This window comes from Suricata suricatta, chromosome 7 (genome assembly GCF_006229205.1).
Source record: "Suricata suricatta isolate VVHF042 chromosome 7, meerkat_22Aug2017_6uvM2_HiC, whole genome shotgun sequence".
NCBI classification, from domain to species: domain Eukaryota; kingdom Metazoa; phylum Chordata; class Mammalia; order Carnivora; family Herpestidae; genus Suricata; species Suricata suricatta.
The window spans coordinates 38,614,866-38,633,290 of record NC_043706.1 but is presented as its reverse complement, the minus strand read 5'-3'; positions in this window follow the sequence as shown (position 1 = coordinate 38,633,290).

Genomic DNA, 18,425 nt, shown 5'->3' with positions numbered 1-18,425 from the left:
CAGCACTGAGCGCCTTCACGCTCTACCCCTCCAAGAACCCACTTAGGGAAAGGGTATGACACCTGGGCATGTTGGCCTTGGAGGCCAGGCCCGGCTGTCTGCAAGGGGACCCGATAAGGACTGGAAGGACGAGCTGTGGGAGGAGGCGCCAAGGGGCAGGGAGCACACCTCCGCCCATCCCACCCCCGAAGCCAGCACTGTCTCGCCCCGGGCGCAGCTCCCCGGGACTCCTCACCGAGGACTAAGCCACTCGTCAGGGTGCCCACAGCTCTTCTCAAACAGGCCGCCATAGTCCTCTTGGCTGCACGTGCATCAACCCGTCCCAGGGCCTGACGAGACCACAGACCCTTTCTCCCCCAGGGCTGGCGCCAGCTCTTCCCGCTTCTGGTGCGTTCCTCAACGCGCAGCCAGCAGGAGCGTCCCAGCCTCTACGAGCTCCAGGCTTTAGCCCTCGGGGACCCTGCCACCCTGGGAGTCTCAAGGCTCTAGGCCAGCGGCACACAGCAGAGCATGGAAGACGCCGCCTCTGGCTGGGTAGTTCTCTGGAGAGGTGGCCGATGCCCCTGCTCCCGGCAGTCTGTACTTTCCACTCTCTCTTCTGCTCCCAGTTTCCTGTCACCTGTCAGACCTCCTCCCCAGCAGGCGGCCTTTACCGCAGACACGGAGGAGCTGTCCCCACAACACGGGTCCCATGGCCATGCCTTTGCTCCTGCTATGTCTGCATCCCAGTGTGTCCCAATCCCGTCCTGCTGAGACCCAGCTTGGAGGCCACACTCCCCCGCAAGTGATGTCTGCCCCTCTGGAACCTGCGAGAATCTGCTTTCACAGCACCCTCCTCCCAACCCAAGAGGAGCATGGGAGGCTTGGCGGGGTGGGAAGAGAAGAAGCGTGGGCTGCTGAGCACCAGCCCCCACTGCCACGTGGGTTAGCATCCCAATACTTCCTTCCTTCCTTCCTTCCTTCCTTCCCTCCCTCCCTCCCTCCTTCCTTCCTTCCTCCTTCCTTCATTTCCATTTTTCTTTCTTTCTTTCTTTCTTTCTTTCTTTCTTTCTTTCTTTCTTTCTTTCTTTCTTTCTTTCTTTCTTTCTTTCTTTCTATGTTTGAGGCACTTTTTTTGGAGTTTATTTATTTTGCAATTGAGAGAGGGAGAGAGAGAATCCCAAGCAGGCTCCACATGTCAGCACAGAGCTGGGCACGGGGCTTGAACTCAAACCGTGAGATGATGACCTGAGCCGAAGTCAGATTCTTAACCGACTGAGCCACCCGGACAGCCCCTCTAATGCCTCCCCTTTCTAGTGGTGGGGGCTTGGGGAAGTCCTCCCCCACAGCTCCACACCTTTGTTTTTCACTCTTCTGTTGAGACAACTCACACCCGCCCCTACCAGCTGAAGGCCCCCCCTCACCATGCCCAGGATTGGCGTGTGCTGCATCTGGCCCATGGCAGGCAGGGCAGGAGGTGTCCACTGTGGGGTCATATCATCTAGAGTCCAAATCAGGGCACTCTGAGAATGGAAGAAGTCACTGTTAATGACACAAGGGCAATAGGTGAAAATGGACTCTTCTAGAAGAAGCAAGATGTATCATCCCTACATCCACACACAGTGTCACTCTCCTTCTTGTCCACACCTCCAGATGTGGATGAGCTGGGGCACCGAGAGGGCTTGCTTAGGATCCATAACAGACTGGGGCAGGGGAAGTATATAGAAAGGGTCACATCTGGGGGGCAGAATTTTGGGAGAGGGAGGTGACAGTCTGGAGACAGGGAAGCTGGAGATCTTAGGAGTGGCCAGAGAGTGGCCAGGACATTTGAGGGGTGGGGGACCTCACATCCGAGAGGTACTTGAGGTACCTCAAATCTTGAAGGTACTGGCAAACTCCATTACGGAAGACAGTAACAGCCGCCCTGTGAGCGCTGGCTCACAGGGAGATTTGGGGGTCCTTGTGTGCTGTGGCTTTGGCTCTTCCTGGCTTAGATTTTCAGAGCAGGTCTTAGAGTCTCTGGGGTTTAATTCCTGATCTGCCCCTGAACTGGCTGTGTGATCGTGAATGAGCTACTTAACCTCTCTGGGTCCCAGTTTCCTCTTTTTCCTCAAGGGGGAGCAGCAGAAGTTATAGGTATAGAGAATGGGGTGCAGTGCCTTAGAGGTCCCTTCCACAGGATCTGGGCGGGGTGTCCTGGTGACCAAATCCTGGTAGTGAAGCAGACCCTCTTCCTAGTGCTTTCCATGCATTAGCTCCAGAACCAGCCTGCAGGGGTCGGGTGGCCTAGCTCTATTCTTATCCCCATTTTACAGACAGGGAAGCCGAGGCACAGAGAGATTGAGAGTAATGTGCTCAATATCCCACAGCTGGGAAGGGCAGAGCAGGGATTAGAACTCAGGCAGCCTGTCTGTACTCCCTGAGGTCCCTGCTCCTGGCTCTATAGACAAATTAAGCTGTTCTCCTGGGAGCAGATGGCTCGAGGAGTGGCACCTTTCCGCTCCAGGTCCTGGATTGGAACACTGTAGATACTAAGCCGTAGGAGGTGATGGGCACAAGGTGGGCATTTTATGAGTACGGGTTCCCTCTTCTCTCACTGTCCAAGCTGGGCCTGCCCTGGGGTCGCCTCACCACAAGGCAGTGCCAGAACACACTTCCACTCTGGTTTGGGCCAAAGGTTTTAAGCAAGAAAGGCTGCAGGGTCCTGAATCTAAGGGGCTCAAGATGGTAGACGTTGGTGTTGTCTATATTATTATCAAAGAGAGCACCCGACTTTGGGCCAGACGAGTATGAACTATTCCAGCTGACCCCTCAAGCACCAGAGGCCCCCAGGGGCTCGGCTGAGTGGGGGGGCTGCTGCCTACCACAGGCCCCTTGGGTGCCTTAACCGGTAGGTTCTAGAAAAGGGGAGGAGGAAAGGGGAGGCTGCTTCCTAATGAACAATTAATGTCTGCTGTATGGCTAATCATGTGGTTCCGTGTAATTAAGAAGCTAATTAGTGCTATGTCAATTAAGGCTTAATTAGTCTCCTCTTTGGAGAAGCCTGAAAGACCCTCATGCTAGAAGCTTCTGGAATGGAAGGTGGGAGGGGGAGGTGGATGCAAAGAGGGATGAAGGGTGTGGAGGGGAGTCCCACCTCATCTTGCATCTCCTGCAGTTCTAGGTCCCCTAGCCTTGCCCCCACTGGCTCTGGTCTTGGAAGTTTTGGGGTCCCTTGAGGCTCTCCCTCACAACCAGGGTTTGTCACCGAGGAGTGACAATACCCCTGCTCAGGTCCTGTGGAAGGGGGCCCTTAAGGCACTGCACCCATTCATGGTGTAGCTCATTCACAGTCACGGTCACACAATCAGTTCAGGGGCAGATCTGGGATTAAACCCCAGGACTTCCAGACTCCAAGACCTGCTCTGAAAGTCTAAGCCAGGGAGACCGAAAGCCACAGCACACAAGGACCCACGCACGATCCTCGGAGCCTTTGTCCTTGCTAATGCTGCTCGTCCCCTCAGGAGCTGCGAGGCTCAGGCCCTCATTCATTCAGGCCTCTGCTCAAATATCAGAGAGGTTCTGTGATCACCCTGTATGAGATGTCACCCCCACACTCCCGTCCCTTGTTCTTGTGTGGCAATTGTCACCACTTGACCTGCTATATATTTACTCTTTTGCTTGTGGCCTCTCTTCCATCCTTCGAATGAAAATTCCGTACAGTAGGGACTTTGCTGCTCTCTCCCCAGTGCTGGCACTGAGTAGGTGCCCGGTAAGTATCTGTCAAGTGAATGAATGAACAGACTTATCGTCATGCCTCCAGTGACCCTAAGCATGCTGGTCATAAAGAAGGTGATGGAGGGGCGCCTGGGTGGCTCAGTCAGTTGAGTATCTGACTACGGCTCAGGTCATGATCTCATGGTCCATGAGTTCGAGCCCCGCATCGGGCTCTGTGCTGACAGCTCAGAGCCTGGAGCCTGCTTCGGATTCTGTCTCCCTCTCTCTCTGCACCTCCCTGGCTCATGCTCTGTTCTGTCTCTCAAAAATGAATAAACGTTAAAAAAGTTTTAAAAACTAAAAAAAAGAAGGCGATGGATAAGCATGTCCTCCCCTGTCCCTCCTCTGCTCCCTGCCCCTGCTGGGCTTTTGGACGCCTGGGATCTCAGCCCTGGAGACGGAAGGACTGAAGGCTGGAGAGGGTTGGGCGGGGCCCTGGATCTCAGGCTAAACTCCTGCCTGCACTCTTTCTAGAGACTTCCATTGCTGCTTCCTTCTTATTTCTCCCTCCTCTGACCACCACCCCCAACGCACACACCTGGGCACCCCATTTTCCTCTGTTAACTCAACCATGACCTGGCCCAGTGGCTGGGGACATGGCAACACTGATTACCCTCCTGCAGACGGGAGGCTGTGGGCAGAGCTGCCTCTATGCCATGATGGACAGTGGGGCCCTATCTGTGTGTCCATAAGGAGGACACTTGGACGATGGTCATGTTTGCAGTGTCGTGCCCAGCAGGTTCCCCTCTCACCCTTCAGCTTGCAGCCAGCTGTTTCCCAGGTTCTCCGGTCCCTCCCCCCACACACCTTGTTTCACACCTTTCCAGAGGGGTCGCTTCTTCTGCAGGACAGCGTTGTGTCCCCCTGAGGTCTAGAGCTGCCCTTCTTCACAGTGCGCAGAACCCCCTGCCCTGAACCCTTCCCTCCTGCCCTGTTCAAAACCTCTAACAGCTTTACTGAGTGTACTTTACAAATCATAGAGCTAACTCATTTTATAAATATAAAAATGTTTTATGTATTGTTGAGAGACAGAGAGAAACAGAGCACAAGCAAGAGAGGAGGAGGGAGAGGGGGAGACACAGAATCCAAAGCAGGCTCTAGGCTGTGAGCTGTCAGCACAGAGCCCCAGGTGGGCCTCAAACCCACAAACTGTGAGATCATGACCTGAGCTGAAGTTGGACACTTAACTGACTGAGCCACCGACGTGCCCTCATTTTATATATTTATCAAAATGTTTATTTATTTCTTTTGAGAGAGAGAGAGCAAGAGCGTGTGTGTACACAAGCAGGGGAGGGGCAGAGAGAGAAGGAGAGAGAGAGAATCCCAAGCAGGCTTGGGCACTGTCAGCTCAGAGCCCGACATGGGGCTGGATCCCACGAACCGTGAGATCATCACCTGCACCAAAATAGTCAAATGCTTAACCCACGGAGCCACCCAGATGCCCAAGTTCACTCATTTTAAATGTACAATGCAACAGTTTTTAGTATATTAAGGGGGTTGTGTAACCATCATCATAATCTAATTTGGGAACATTTTCATCAGAACCCCAGCAGTCACTCCCTGACACCCGCTCATCGGCTGTGTGTCTCTATAGGTGTGCCTTTCTGGCCATTTCATAGAAGTGGGATTGCTCAGTACGTGGTCGTGTTTCATTTAGCATAATGCTCCTCCCTCTCCTTTTACTTTTATAAACAGTACCATGATGGACGTCAGACCTTCAAGAGCATCAAACCTCGAACAGAAGACCTCAAGAACGTCTTGAAAAATTGGAGTGTCAATTTCTAGACGTGGAATTGCTAAGACAAAAGATGAGGCATTTGGTTTGATCTACCCATCATCCCCTTCTGCTTTCACCGTCTAACTGGAGTCATTTGGGGGTCATCCCCCTCTTTTCAGGGCTTTTTCCTCCTCCCCTGCCACACCTCATGCCTCCTTCACCCTTGGTCTCCTCCTGATTTTGTCATGAGTGCCAACTCTGGCTTCAGCTTCCAGGAATGTCTTTGCTGGGTTGTTCTCCAATGCCGGTGGGAAGCCTGCGCTCCTTGGTGGCCTTTCAAGATTTAGTGCACTCCCACCCTCATTTGTTCCTTTAAAATTTTTTTAATGTTTATTTATTTTTAAGAGAGAGAATGTGAATGGAGCAGAGGCAGTGAGAGAGGGAGACACAGAATCTGAAGCAGGTTCCAGGCTCTGAGCTGTCAGCACAGAGCCTGAATTGGGGCTCGAACCCGCCACTGAGATCGTGATGTGAGCCAAAGTCAGATGCTCAACTGACTGAGCCACCCAGGCGCCCCCTTTCTTCCTTCCTTCCTTCCTTCCTGGAGCACCTGAATAATTCAGTCAGCCCAGCCCTCTCACCTGCCTGAGCTGCCCACCTCCGACCCTCTGGATGGCTTCTGTTGGCTTTGCCTCCAAACCCCAAATTCCCAAACCAAACACTAGCTGCTCTGTGCGGCTTTCCCTGACTCCTTCACCCAGAAGTACTGGCCCCAACGTTGGAGCCATGCGGAAGGTAGGATCCTGGGTAAGATTACACCTCCTGCCGGACTTCCTCTGCCGGCTGTGGGCAGGATGTCAGTTCTGGGCTAGGGCAGGTGAGTGAGGATCAGGCAGTAAGCCTCCAGCGATGCTTGGATGGAGACCTCAGCAGCATCACTCCGGGGCCCATGGTCATCACTGCATTTCAACAGTCCTTTCCCAGCATTTTCTGGAAGCCAGGTCCTGGGCCAGGTCTAGAGTCAGGGAGATAAATAAGGACAGAACTTGGCCTGCAGAGAGCCTACAGTTTAGTGGGAGAGGAGACAAGTAAACAGGCCCTTAGGACACAAGGTGGGGGGGACCCTGGGGACACAGGGGGGGCCCCTTGTGCTATGCCCCCTCCCCGGGGGGCTGGCGCTGGGGGAGGGCACCTGGGAGCCACCACCTTCCTGACTTCCCACCACACTGCCAGCTGCTGGAAGAGCGGGGAGACCCGATGGGGAGGGGCACGGACGGATTAGGCTGCAGGAGAGGAGGACATGAAACCGAGAACAGGGACAATTGTTCCCGTTCGACAACTTTTTCTAATTTGGGACCAATTATGTCCTCAGGTATCTAAATGAGGTCCTGGTAGACTCTCCAGTTTGCTAGGTAATTACTGGCCAGTAATTTTGCCAGGATGAAATTTGGGGAAGAAATACGTTATCACAATATTTTGGTTTTCTGTGTCCCGGGGGCTTTGCCCAGAAAACAAGCTAGGTGATCTTAGCTCTCTCTTCTGCCTCCCATCCCTCATGCCTTCTACTAGTCGAGTGGCCCCCTCCTGGTTCCTGAGCTCCAGGAGCTACCTGTCTCCTTGGAAACCACTGGCCAACCCCACAAGGATATAATGGTCAGGGCACTTGGGTGGCTCCATCGGTTAGGTGGCCTGCTCTTGGTTTCGGCTCAGGTCATGATCTCATGGTCTGTGAGTTTCAGCCCCACACAGGGCTCTGCCCTGACAGTGCGGAGCCTCCATGGGATTCTCCCTCTGCCCCTCTCCTGCTCTCTCTCTCAAAAGAAATAAATAAACTTTAAAAAAATTATACAGAGGTTATCTGTATATTTGCCTTTCTAACATCCATCCAGCTTTTGGTAACATAGAATTATTATGCGTCAGGAAACGATTCTAGGTCACGCACACACAGACACACAGATTTATTTAATTCTGCAACTCAATGGTATGGTCATCACTATTAACCTCATTTTATAGATGGAAAAACCAAGGTACTGGGCGGTTAAGTAAAAGATAGGAGTTTGCCATAAAGAAAGATAATTTCTTCTTCAAGATTTTATGTCCATAATGATGTTCTTTATAGGGTCCAACATGACTAATGAGTAGTGGAGCCAAGGCAGAAAACCAGATAGTCTGGTCTCCAGGCCATGTGCTCAGGCACGGTGCCACGCTGCCCCTCACCATGAAGTTGTTCTGCCTCAGTTTCCTCCGGGAAACCATTCCTTCTTCATTTACTAAAATGGCTTTGTGGATACAGACCTGACATTTACTGCATATACTTAACATGTGCAGTTTGATGAAGTCTGATGTATGTTTCCACTGGTGAAACTATGACCAGAATCAAGATAGTGAATATATCCGGGTGCCTGGGTGGCTCAGTCAGTTAGGGGTCTGACTTCAGTTCAGGTCACGGTCTCATGTTCGTGGGTTCGAGCCCCGCGTCAGGCTCTGTGCTGACAGCTCAGAACCTGGAGCCTGTCTTTGGATTCTGTGCCTCCCTCTCTCTCTGCCCCTCCCCCGCTCATGCTCTGTCTGTCTCTCTTACTCTCTCTCAAAGAAAATAAACATTTAAAAAAAATTAAAGACATTGCCAAACTTTCCCAAAGGGGTAGTAACATTTGACATTCTCACCAACAACCTATGAGAATTCCAGTTGCTCCATTGTCTTCAGTATATTTGCTATGGCCTGTCTTTCATTTAAAAAAATTCTTTTTTCTGTTTTTTATTTATTTTTGAGAGACAGAGACAGCGCGAGCAGGGGAGGATCAGAGAGAGAGGGAGACACAGAATCCAAAGACAGGCTCCAGGCTCTGAGCTGTCAGCACAGAGCCTGATGAGGGGCTTGAACCCACCAACCGCCAGATCATGACCTGACCCGAAGCCGGATGCTTAACAGACTGAGCCACCCAGGCGCCCTGGTCTGTCTTTCATTTTGGCCAGTTTTTAATTGGTATATAGTGATATCTCGTTGTGATTTTAATTTTAATTTCCCTAATGACTAATGATGTTGAACATGTTTTTAAACTTTATTTATTTTGAGAAAGAGAGAGAGAGAACGAGTGCACTAGTGGGTGAGGAACAGAGAGAAGTAGAGAAACAGAATCCCAGGCAGGCTTCCCATTATTGGTGCAGTTTTTTTTCCTTTCTTTCTTCTTCTTCTTTTTTTTTTTTTTACCAGATGTCTCTGCAACTTTCTTTCTTTCTTTCTTTCTTTCTTTCTTTCTTTCTTTCTTTCTTTCTTTCTTTCTTTCTTTCTTCTTTCTTCCTTCCTTTCTCTCTTTCTTTCTCTCTTTCTTTCTCTCTTTCTTTCTCTCTTTCTTTCTCTCTTTCTTTCTTTCTTTCTTTCTTTCTTTCTTTCTTTCTTTCTTTCTTTCTTTCTTCCTTCCTTCCTTCCTTCCTTCCTTCCTTCCTTCCTTCCTTCCTTCCTTCCTTCCTTCCGTCTTTCTGTCTTTCTGTCTTTCTGTCTTTCTGTCTTTCTTTCTGTAAAATAAGCTTGTAGGACCAATGTGGAGCTCAAACTCATGACCCTGGGAATAAGAGTTATGTGCTCCACCCACTGAGCCAGCCAGATGCCCCAATTCTCTGTTCTTTATTCTTTCCTTTCTTTTGCTTATTTCAGGTTTTCTTTGCTTTTTTTCTAGCTCCCTTAGGAGTTCTGATCTATTGATTTGGAATCTTTCTTCTTGTCTAATAAAGACATGTAGTGGCATGAATTGTCCTAGAAGAACTGTTTTAGCTGCATCCTACAAATGTTGACATGTGTTTTCATTTGCACTCAGTTCAGAGTATTTCCTGGAGTGTGGTGGTGGTGGTGGTGGTGAGGTTAGAAAGCCGTGAGAGGGCTTCCCTCCCTCCTGGCCCCAGGCTGGTTTCATGGGCTTGACGTCCTCTGCACTTCACTTTCTGCCCTCTGGGCCACACAGCTGGATGCTTTGCCTTTGGCTTCAATCCTGTCAAGCCCAGGCTGGGTCTGGATGGAGCAGCAGCTCAGACTTTCAGAACTGCGGGGTGCCAGGCCAAAAGGATGTACAGTGAGGAACTTTCAGAGGATCATCATGGGACACTCAGGAACGTGCAGATACAGATGGGTAGTCTGGCAAGGACTCTGACCTTCTGGAACCACGTGTCAACAGGTGGTGTGAAAATGATCTCTGGGGGCCTTCACTCTTCCTGAGGGAGCACTGGAGGGGGCCACTTGGCCCTTGTGTCTATCATTTCCCTGTTTGTCCTCAGATCCAGTCCTAGCTCTTCCTCTGCTCTGCATCACAGGGAGGAGGGTCTTTGTGGCTTGTGTTTCTTGGGCTCCGTCTTCCTTGATGATGAGTTCAGCCAGTGGGGACCATTGGAAGGACATTGTGGGGCAGAAGGAAGGGATAAGCTAGGGTATTTGTCTTCTTCTGTTTGCCTGGGGGGGCTCTCCAGAGCCAGGGTGTCCCCTCTGTGGCTCCAGCTCATCTGGGCAGCCCTCCTCCACGGGCTCAGCTTCTGCCAGGCGCCCTTGCAATGGCTTAGTTCCTTCCACATGGCCCTGGCTTCTGGGCTCTGGTAACACCGCCTCCCCCTCTCTTCTCTACTTCTCTTCCTGGTGTTACTAATCTCTGGGGCCCCTCTCCATCACACTGGCTTCTCAGTTCTCCCACCACCCATCAAATCCTTTCCTTATATTAGTTTTTAGAGAGAGAGAGTGGACACTTGTGCGCATGAGCACACACACAAGTGGGGGAGGGGCAGAGGAAGAGAGAGAGAGGGAGGGAGGGAGAGAGAATCTTGAGTAGGCTCCATGCTCAGCATGGAGCCCAACACAAGGCTCAATCCCACAACCCTGAGATCATGATCTCTGCCAAAATAATCAATCACTCAACTGACTGAGCCATCCATGTGCCTCTCACGCGTTCCTTGTATTAAATCCTCCCTCCTGCTCTCCAAACATGCACACAGTTTGCAACACTCTGAATTTTCTTATTGGTCTTGACTCCTACAGCCATCATCCAAAACGGAGTGTCCCCTTTGGCTAGGATTTTAGGACAAGACCCCAAGAGATGGCTGGTTTCCTTCATGGCTCAGCCACCCATCCCTGGTCCAACCAGGCACGATCAAGTTCAGGGCTGCCATAGAGTGTCCAGCTTCAAGGGGCACCACTCACACAGAGTCAGAGTGAATCATCGTCCCTGAAGGATTTCAGTCGGAAGACCCTCTCTGGGCTGTGGGGTTGGTTTCATTCAATGTACAGGCAAGGTGCACAGCAAGTCTTAGTAGAAAAGAACCACTTGGAGCCTCTCTTCTTGAGGGCATAGGTTATGTCTTACACACCTGTCTTGTGTGTAAGCAGCCTCTTCCTGCTTCTTCAGAAACAATATCCTCACTTTAGGAAACTGTTCCTCCTTCCTTGTGTATGGTTCTCATTACCACAGCCCCTCCCCAACAGAAGTAAACAGACAACCCCAGCCTGATCAGTGTGTCCAATGCTCCTGGCAACAGGGATCATCTAGACAAGGTACATATGATCCAGGAGAGCCATCAGTCCTCTCCCAGGATTGAAAAACTATACAAAGAGCCCTTTTCCTACTGGGGATGTGCTGGTAGCTCTGATCTCTACCTGCCTTGCTCTCTCCCCCATTCACCGAAGTGGAGAAAAACCATCTGCAACAGGAGACACTGAGGAGTCACAGGAATCCTTAAACAAGGAGTCACAGAAATGTAACTGAAGGAAGGAGAGAGAGTGAACTGGGTCCGCTGCTACCGCTGATTGCTGAAGATCTTTCTTTAATTTTACAAAATACCAGACTGTTCCTTCCAGCAATGATAGCCAATAAATTCCTTTTTGGCTTAAACTGGTTTGCATAGGATTTCTGTCACTAGCATGGTAGACATACAACTTTCTGGATTCCTTACCAGGCAAGTGAGATTTGGGGGTAACCTCTCCATTCTTCCCACAGAACAATAAATGCCAAGAGAAGTGAAGGAGATTAGTCAGTATGGGTTTTTTTTCCAGTTTTATTGAGAAATAATTGACATATATCACTGTATGACATTCAGTGTGATAGTTTGATTTATATATATTGTGAAATGATTACCAATAGGTTTAGCCAACACCCATGATCTCATATAGATACAATACAAAGAAAAGAATAAAAGAGAAAAAACTCTCTCCTTGTGATGAAAACTGAGGATTTACTGTCTTAACAGCTTTCCTACGTATCACCCAACAGTGTTTTGCTACAGTCCTCAGGTTGTACATTACACCCCTAGCACTTATAACTGGAAGTTTCAATTTTTTGGCCACCTTCCTCCAATTCCCTCTCCCCTACCCTCTGGTAACCACAAGTCTGATCTCTTTTTCTATGAGTTTTTTTTTTTTTTTAGATTCCACATATAAGTGATCATACAGTATTTGTCTTTCCCTGACTTATTTCACTTAACATAATGCCTTTAAGGTCCATCCATGTTCTTGCAGATGATAGGATTTTGTTCCGTTTTATGGCTGAGTAATATTCCATTGTTTATATATACCACTGCTTCCTTATCCATTCATCCATTGATGGACAGTTAGGATATCTCCACGTCTTGGCTATTGGACAAAAGGCTGCAATGAACATCGGGGTGCAGATATGTTTTCGAGTTAGTGTTTCTGTTTCCTTTGGACATATTCCCAGAAGTGGACTTGCTGGTTATATGGAGCTAAGGTCTTAAGGATCCTTGATACAGATCTAAATAGTGGCTGCACCACTTTACAGACCCACAGGATTCACAAGGATTCCCTTTTCTCCACGTCCACCCCAGGATTTGGTGTCTCTTGTCTTTTTGGTGATGACCATTCTAACAGGCATGAGATGATAGCTCATTATGTTTTTTGAATATTAATTAATTTAGGTGTGCTTGGGTGGCTCAGTTGGTTGAAGTGTCCTACTCTGGCTCAGGTCATGATCTCATGGTTCATGTCAGGCTCTGTGCTGACAGCTTGGAGCCTGGAGCCTGCTTCAGATTCTATGTCTCCCTCACTCTCTGCCCCTCCCCCACAGTGCATGCACGAGCACGTGCTCTCTCTCTCTCTCTCAAAAATAAATATTAAAAGAAATAATTTGTTTATTTTTTAATTTTAGAGCAAGAGACAGCAGGGGAGAGAGGCAGAGGGAGAGAGATATAATCTTAAGTAGGCTCCATGCTCAGGGTGGAGCTACATGAGGGGCTCTATCCGATGAGCCTGGAGGGTCTTGACCTGAGCCACAATCGAGTTGGATGCTCCACCCACTGAGAAACCCAGGTGCACCTCATTGTGGTTTTAATTTGCATTTCCCTAATGACTGGAGATGTTGAGCCTGTTCACATACCTGTTAGCCTGTTGTATATCTTCTTTGGGAAAAGGTCTTTTGGGGCTGGCAGGGCTTGATCCCTCAAATGCTTGAGATCATGACCTGAGCTGAAATCAAGAGGCAGACGCCCAACAAACTAAGCCAGCCAAGCATTCCTGAGTTCTTGTGCTGTTGTTGTTGTTGTTGTTTTAAGTTTCACTTACTTAAGTAATCTCCACACCCAACATGGGGCTTGAACTCACAACCCCGAGACCAAGAAATCACATGCTCCCCTGACTGAGCCAGCCAGGCACCTCTGTATGAGTTCTTTATATGTTTTGGATATTAACCCCTTGTCAGATACATGGTTTACAAATATTTTTTCCCATTCTGTAGGTGGTCTTTTCACTTTGTTGATGCTTCCTCTTGCTGTGTAGTAGCTTTTTAGTTTGATGTAGTCCTGCTTGTTTATTTTTTATTTTGTTGCTTGTGCTTTAGATGTCATATCCAAAAAGCCATTATTGAGACCCATGTCAAGAAGATTTATTCCTTTGTTTTCTTCTTGAAGTTTCATGATTTCAGGTCTTAAATTTAAGAGTTTAATCCATTTCAAGTGGTGTAAGATAGGGGTCTAGTTACATTCTTTTCTATGTAAATATCCAATTATCCCAGCACCGTTTATTGAAGAAACCCTGTTTTCTCCATTGAGTGTTCTTGGCTCCCTTGTCAAATTTTAGGTGGCCATACATGCTTGGGTTTATCTCTGGGTTCTCAATTTTGTTCTTTTTTTTTTGTTTATTTGTCTGTTTTCATGACAGTATCATTACATTAAGATGACTATAGCTTTATAGTATAGCTCAAAATCAAAAAGTATTCCTTCTCAGGATTGCTTTGGCTATTTGGGGTCTTTTGTGGTTCCACATAAATTTCAGGAGTGTTTTTTCTACTTCTGTAAAAAATGTCATTGAAATCTTCATAAGGATTTCATTGAATCTATAGATGGTATAGTATCATTGGTAGTATTGACATATTTAATAGTAATAATTCTTCCAATCCATGAACATGGGATATCTTTCATTTATTTGTGTCTTCTTTGTTTTTTCTTTTTTCATCAGTGTCTTATCATTTTCAGAGTAGAGATCTTTCACCTCCTTGGTCAAATTTATTCCTAAGTATTTTATTGCTTTCAACACTATTGTAAATGGGATTGATTTCTTTATTTCTTTTTCAGAAAATGTCTTGTCAGTGTTTAGAAATGCCACTTTTTTGAATACTGCAACTTCACTGAATTCTTTGGTTAGATCTAACAGTTTTGGGCTGAGTCTTTAGGATTTTCTATATAAAAAACCACATCATCTGCAGACAGAGACAATTTTACCTCTTCCTTTCTAATTCCGATAGCTTTTATTTCTTCTTCTTACCTGATTGCTTTAAAATTTTTTTTTAACTTATTTTTTTTACTTTATTATTATTTTATTGTCAAATTGGTTTCCATATATGTTTATTTATCTTTGAGAGAGAGAGGGAGAGACAGAGCATGAGCAGGGGAGGGGCCAAGAGAGGGAGACACAGAAACCGAAGCAGTCTCCAAGCTCTGAGCTGTCAGCACAGATCCTGACATGGGGCTCAAACTCATGAACTCTGAGATCATGACTTGAGCTGAAGTTGGATGCTCAACCAACTGAGTCACCCAGGGGCCCTCTTACCTGATTGTTTTAGCTAGGACTTCCAGTAATATGTTGAATAGGAGTGGTAAGAGTAGAAACCCTTGTCTTGTTTCTGATTTTAAATGAAAAGCTTTCAATATTTCACCACTGAGTATGATGTTAGTGTGGCTGGTCATATATGGCCTTTATAGTGTTAAGACATGTTCCTTCTATGTCTAATTCATGACGAGGGGTTTTTTTTTTTTTTTTGATGAGTGAATGTTGAATTTTGTCAAATGCTTTTTCTGTGTCTATTGAGATGATCATATGATTCTTTTCTTTGATTCTATTAACGTAGTGTATCACATTGATTGATTTGTGTATGTGGAATAATTCTCTCATCCAAAGGATGAACTTCTTTTTATTATCATGAATGATCTTTTTAATGTCTTGTTGAATTTTGTTTGCTAGTATTTTATTAAGCACTTTTGCATCTATATTCATGAGGGCTTTTGGCCTGTAGTTTCTTTTTCAGCTAGTATCCTTTTCTAGGTTTTTGTATTTGGATGATTTTAGCCTCATAAAATGAATTTGGGAATGAGTGTTCCCTCCTCCTCATTTTTTGGGAAGAGTTGGGAAAGATTGGTATTAATTCTACTTTAAATGTTTGGTGAAGTTCACCAGTAAAACCATCTGGTCCTGGACTTTTCTTTATCAGGAGATTTTGATTACTGATTCAACCTTTTACTAGTAATTGGTCTACACAGATTTTCCATTTGTTTCTGTTTCAGTCTTGGTAAGTTATGTGTTTCTAAGAGTTTTTCCATTTCTTTTAGGTTGTCCAGTTTGTTGGTGTATAGTCATTCATAAGGCAGTATGTTTTTAGCTACAAGTATTAGGAAGCCCAATTAAAGTGGCTTAAATAAGAATTACCATAGGATGACACTCTGAACAGGTAGTGTGGTGGCAGGGTTGGTTAATCCAGTGCCTCAAAAGTGCCTTAAGGAACAGATATTTTTCTTCTTTCCATTCTAGAACTTTGGGGAGGGTTGTCTTGACCTCCTAGACTGGCTCCCTTCATACTCCTAAGGTGACTCTTTCTGCCTAAGTGACATGCAGACAATAGTCACTAAGGGCAGAAATGGGAATGTTCCTGTCTTGTGTCCTAGAGCCTTTGGAGACATGCCTTCAGCTCTCATTGTGTGAGATGGTATCATGCACTGTTTTTAAAATAAATCGTCAGTAATGGAATGAGACCACGTGATGGGCTTTGATCAATCATAATTCACTCCCTGGAGCCCATAGAAGCTCATGACTTCTTAGAGGAGAGTGAACTAAATCAGGGATTTGTTAAAAAAAAAAAAAAAGAGGAAGAAGCTAATGGCTGTTGGATAGGGTAGAAACAGCTAGCCATCCCCATCCCCCAATATCCATTCTCCATTTATTCCTAACTAATAGAAATTCCATCTGGGCATAGCGAGGATGCTAGAATAAAGGGTACACTTGCCAGCCTCCTTTGAAGCCGAGCATGACCAGGTGACTAGGTTCCAGACAATGGGACATCAGCAGAAGTTGCACACAGCAGCCTCCAGGAATCTTCTTGAAGAGGCATCTGGCATGTGCCTTTTGCTCTCTTTTCTATTCTTTTCTCCACCTGCTGCCAGGAATGTGGACGCCACCACAGTGGAGCCTGAGGACAAGGACCATAACCGCCGAGCAATGAACGACAAGGAACCTGGGGCTTTGGGGACCTCCAGGCACAGAGCGTCCTGCCAGCTCTCTACAGCCGTCTCCAGACTTATCTGCATGAGGGAGAAATAAACTTCAAGCAGACACAGACCTAAAGAACACAGGCAGGTAGGCAGTCAACACCATCTGCTACAGGAAATGATGGCACAAGTGTCACAGCAAGTTAATAGAGAGCCCATATCATAACCCAGGATGCCTGACTCCCAACACAGGGCACATTCTGCTTTCCAGAAAGCAGTGCAGTGAAATGGGACAAATACAGGCGTGGAAGCCAGAAGACCCAAGGTCCGGGCTGGTGCTGCGCCTCACTGGAGATGTCGTCCTGAAAACATTAGTAAACTTCTCCAACTCCTTTTCCCTATCTGTAAAATGGGGAGCATGAGTGCCAAGGAGTGAGCCTGGCATGTTACATAGAAACTAGATGTGAATTTCTAGCAACAACTAAGTGAAGATTAAATAGGCTGTGGACCCTGGTTCATAGTAAATATGGTAGCTTCCAAGATGTGGGGGACTCGAGGGCCAGGTCATAACAGACATTGTGGCCCTTGCCCCCCACTCATGGGAGAGCTCATGATGTGAGGACACTCAGACAGCCCTCTGGGGAAACACACACGCAAGGGTCCCTGCCAATGGCTAACACAGACTTGTTGGCCATGTGAGGGAGCCACCATCCTGTCAAGTTTGCAGATGACCAGAGCTCTGGTCAACATTTTTACTGCAACCTCAAGAGAGGCCCTGATGATGCAGACCCACCTAGCTCAGCTCCTGTCCAAATTCCTGACCCACAGAAACTATGTGAAAGAGTAAGTGTTCATTACTGTCTCAAGCTGTTAGGTTTGGGTTTATTTGTTACATAACAATAGATGATAAATGCAGTACTTATTTACTAAATATTCCCTCTTCCTTTTTTATTGAAAAACTTTACATGTTTATTCTTGAGAGAGAACAAGAGGCAGAACACAAGCAGGGGAGGAGCAGAGACAGAGGGAGACACAGAATCCGAAGCAGACTCCAGGCTCTGAGCTGTCAGCACAGAGCCTGACCTGGGGTTTGAACTCACAAACTGTGAGATCATGACCTGAGCCGAAGTTGGACGCTTAACTGACTGAGCCACCCAGGCGCCCTCTTCTGTCTTCTAGGAAGACCCTTCTCTTCCGCACTGTCCTCTCCAGCTTTGTGAATCTCACGTCCCAAATGCAGCCAGTGAGGTCTTCGAAGGCATGCATGTGCCCACACTGCTTACAGGGGCTGTGGGGAAAGGCTGTGGCTGACCCTATGGCAGGCTCCCTATGGGTTAGCCCCCTTTCTCCCTGCTGAACAGGGAATCTGGGTTGGTCTGGCTGCTTGTCATGTCAAACCCAGCACTGAGGATGGGGCCCACCCATCCGCTCCGGCCTTACCAGTGAGTGAAGAGCTCATTGGCCAACTTTGTCTGCTTACATCTCTACCCCTCCGCCGGGAAGCTTCCTCCAGCAGCACAACTGGGCAGAGAGGGCCACAAAACTGACACTTCTCTGGGAACAGGCCTCAACCAATGGGTTTGGGGTATAAGCACCTCAGCTCCCTTGAAGGCATGTGTCCACCAGGAATGAGTGCCCATCGCCCACTGTGATAACCAATGAACACACCCTTGGTCAGCTGCCTTCCTCTCCTGGTCTCATTTCCTGCTCCCCTACTGATGTTTCCTGAAATCTCCTTCTGAACAAACTTACTTGCCCTCAAAGCCTTTTTTTTTTTAACATTTATTCAGTTTTGGGAGAGAAACAGAGTACGAGTGTGGGAGGGGCAGAGAGAGAGGGAGACACAGAGTCAGAACAGGCTCCAGGCTCTGAGCCGTCAGCACAGAGCCTGACACGGGGCTTGAACCCACAAGTAGTGAGATCATGATCTGAGCCGAAGTCGGATGCTTAACTGACTGAGCCACCCACGTGCCCCACTTGCCCTCAAAGCCTTGTCTGGGGCCTGCTTCTGGGGGAGCCCAACCTCAGACCACATGTGACCCAGTCTGGGCAGAGGTAGGGTGACTTATGAGGAACATCTGGAAATAACCTCCTTCCCTTGGTAAAAGGTGTGAGAGGAGAAAGCTTCCTCTCCCCACCTGTCTTTTTTTTGTTTGGTGTGGATGCTGAGCTTGATGCCTGGGGCTATGGTAGCCACTCTGTGAGCAGGAGGGGAGACATGGACCAAATGCTGAGGATGACAGAGAAGAAGGAGGGAGGCCAGGCTCTTCGGTGGCTTCTTAGAGCCTCTGGA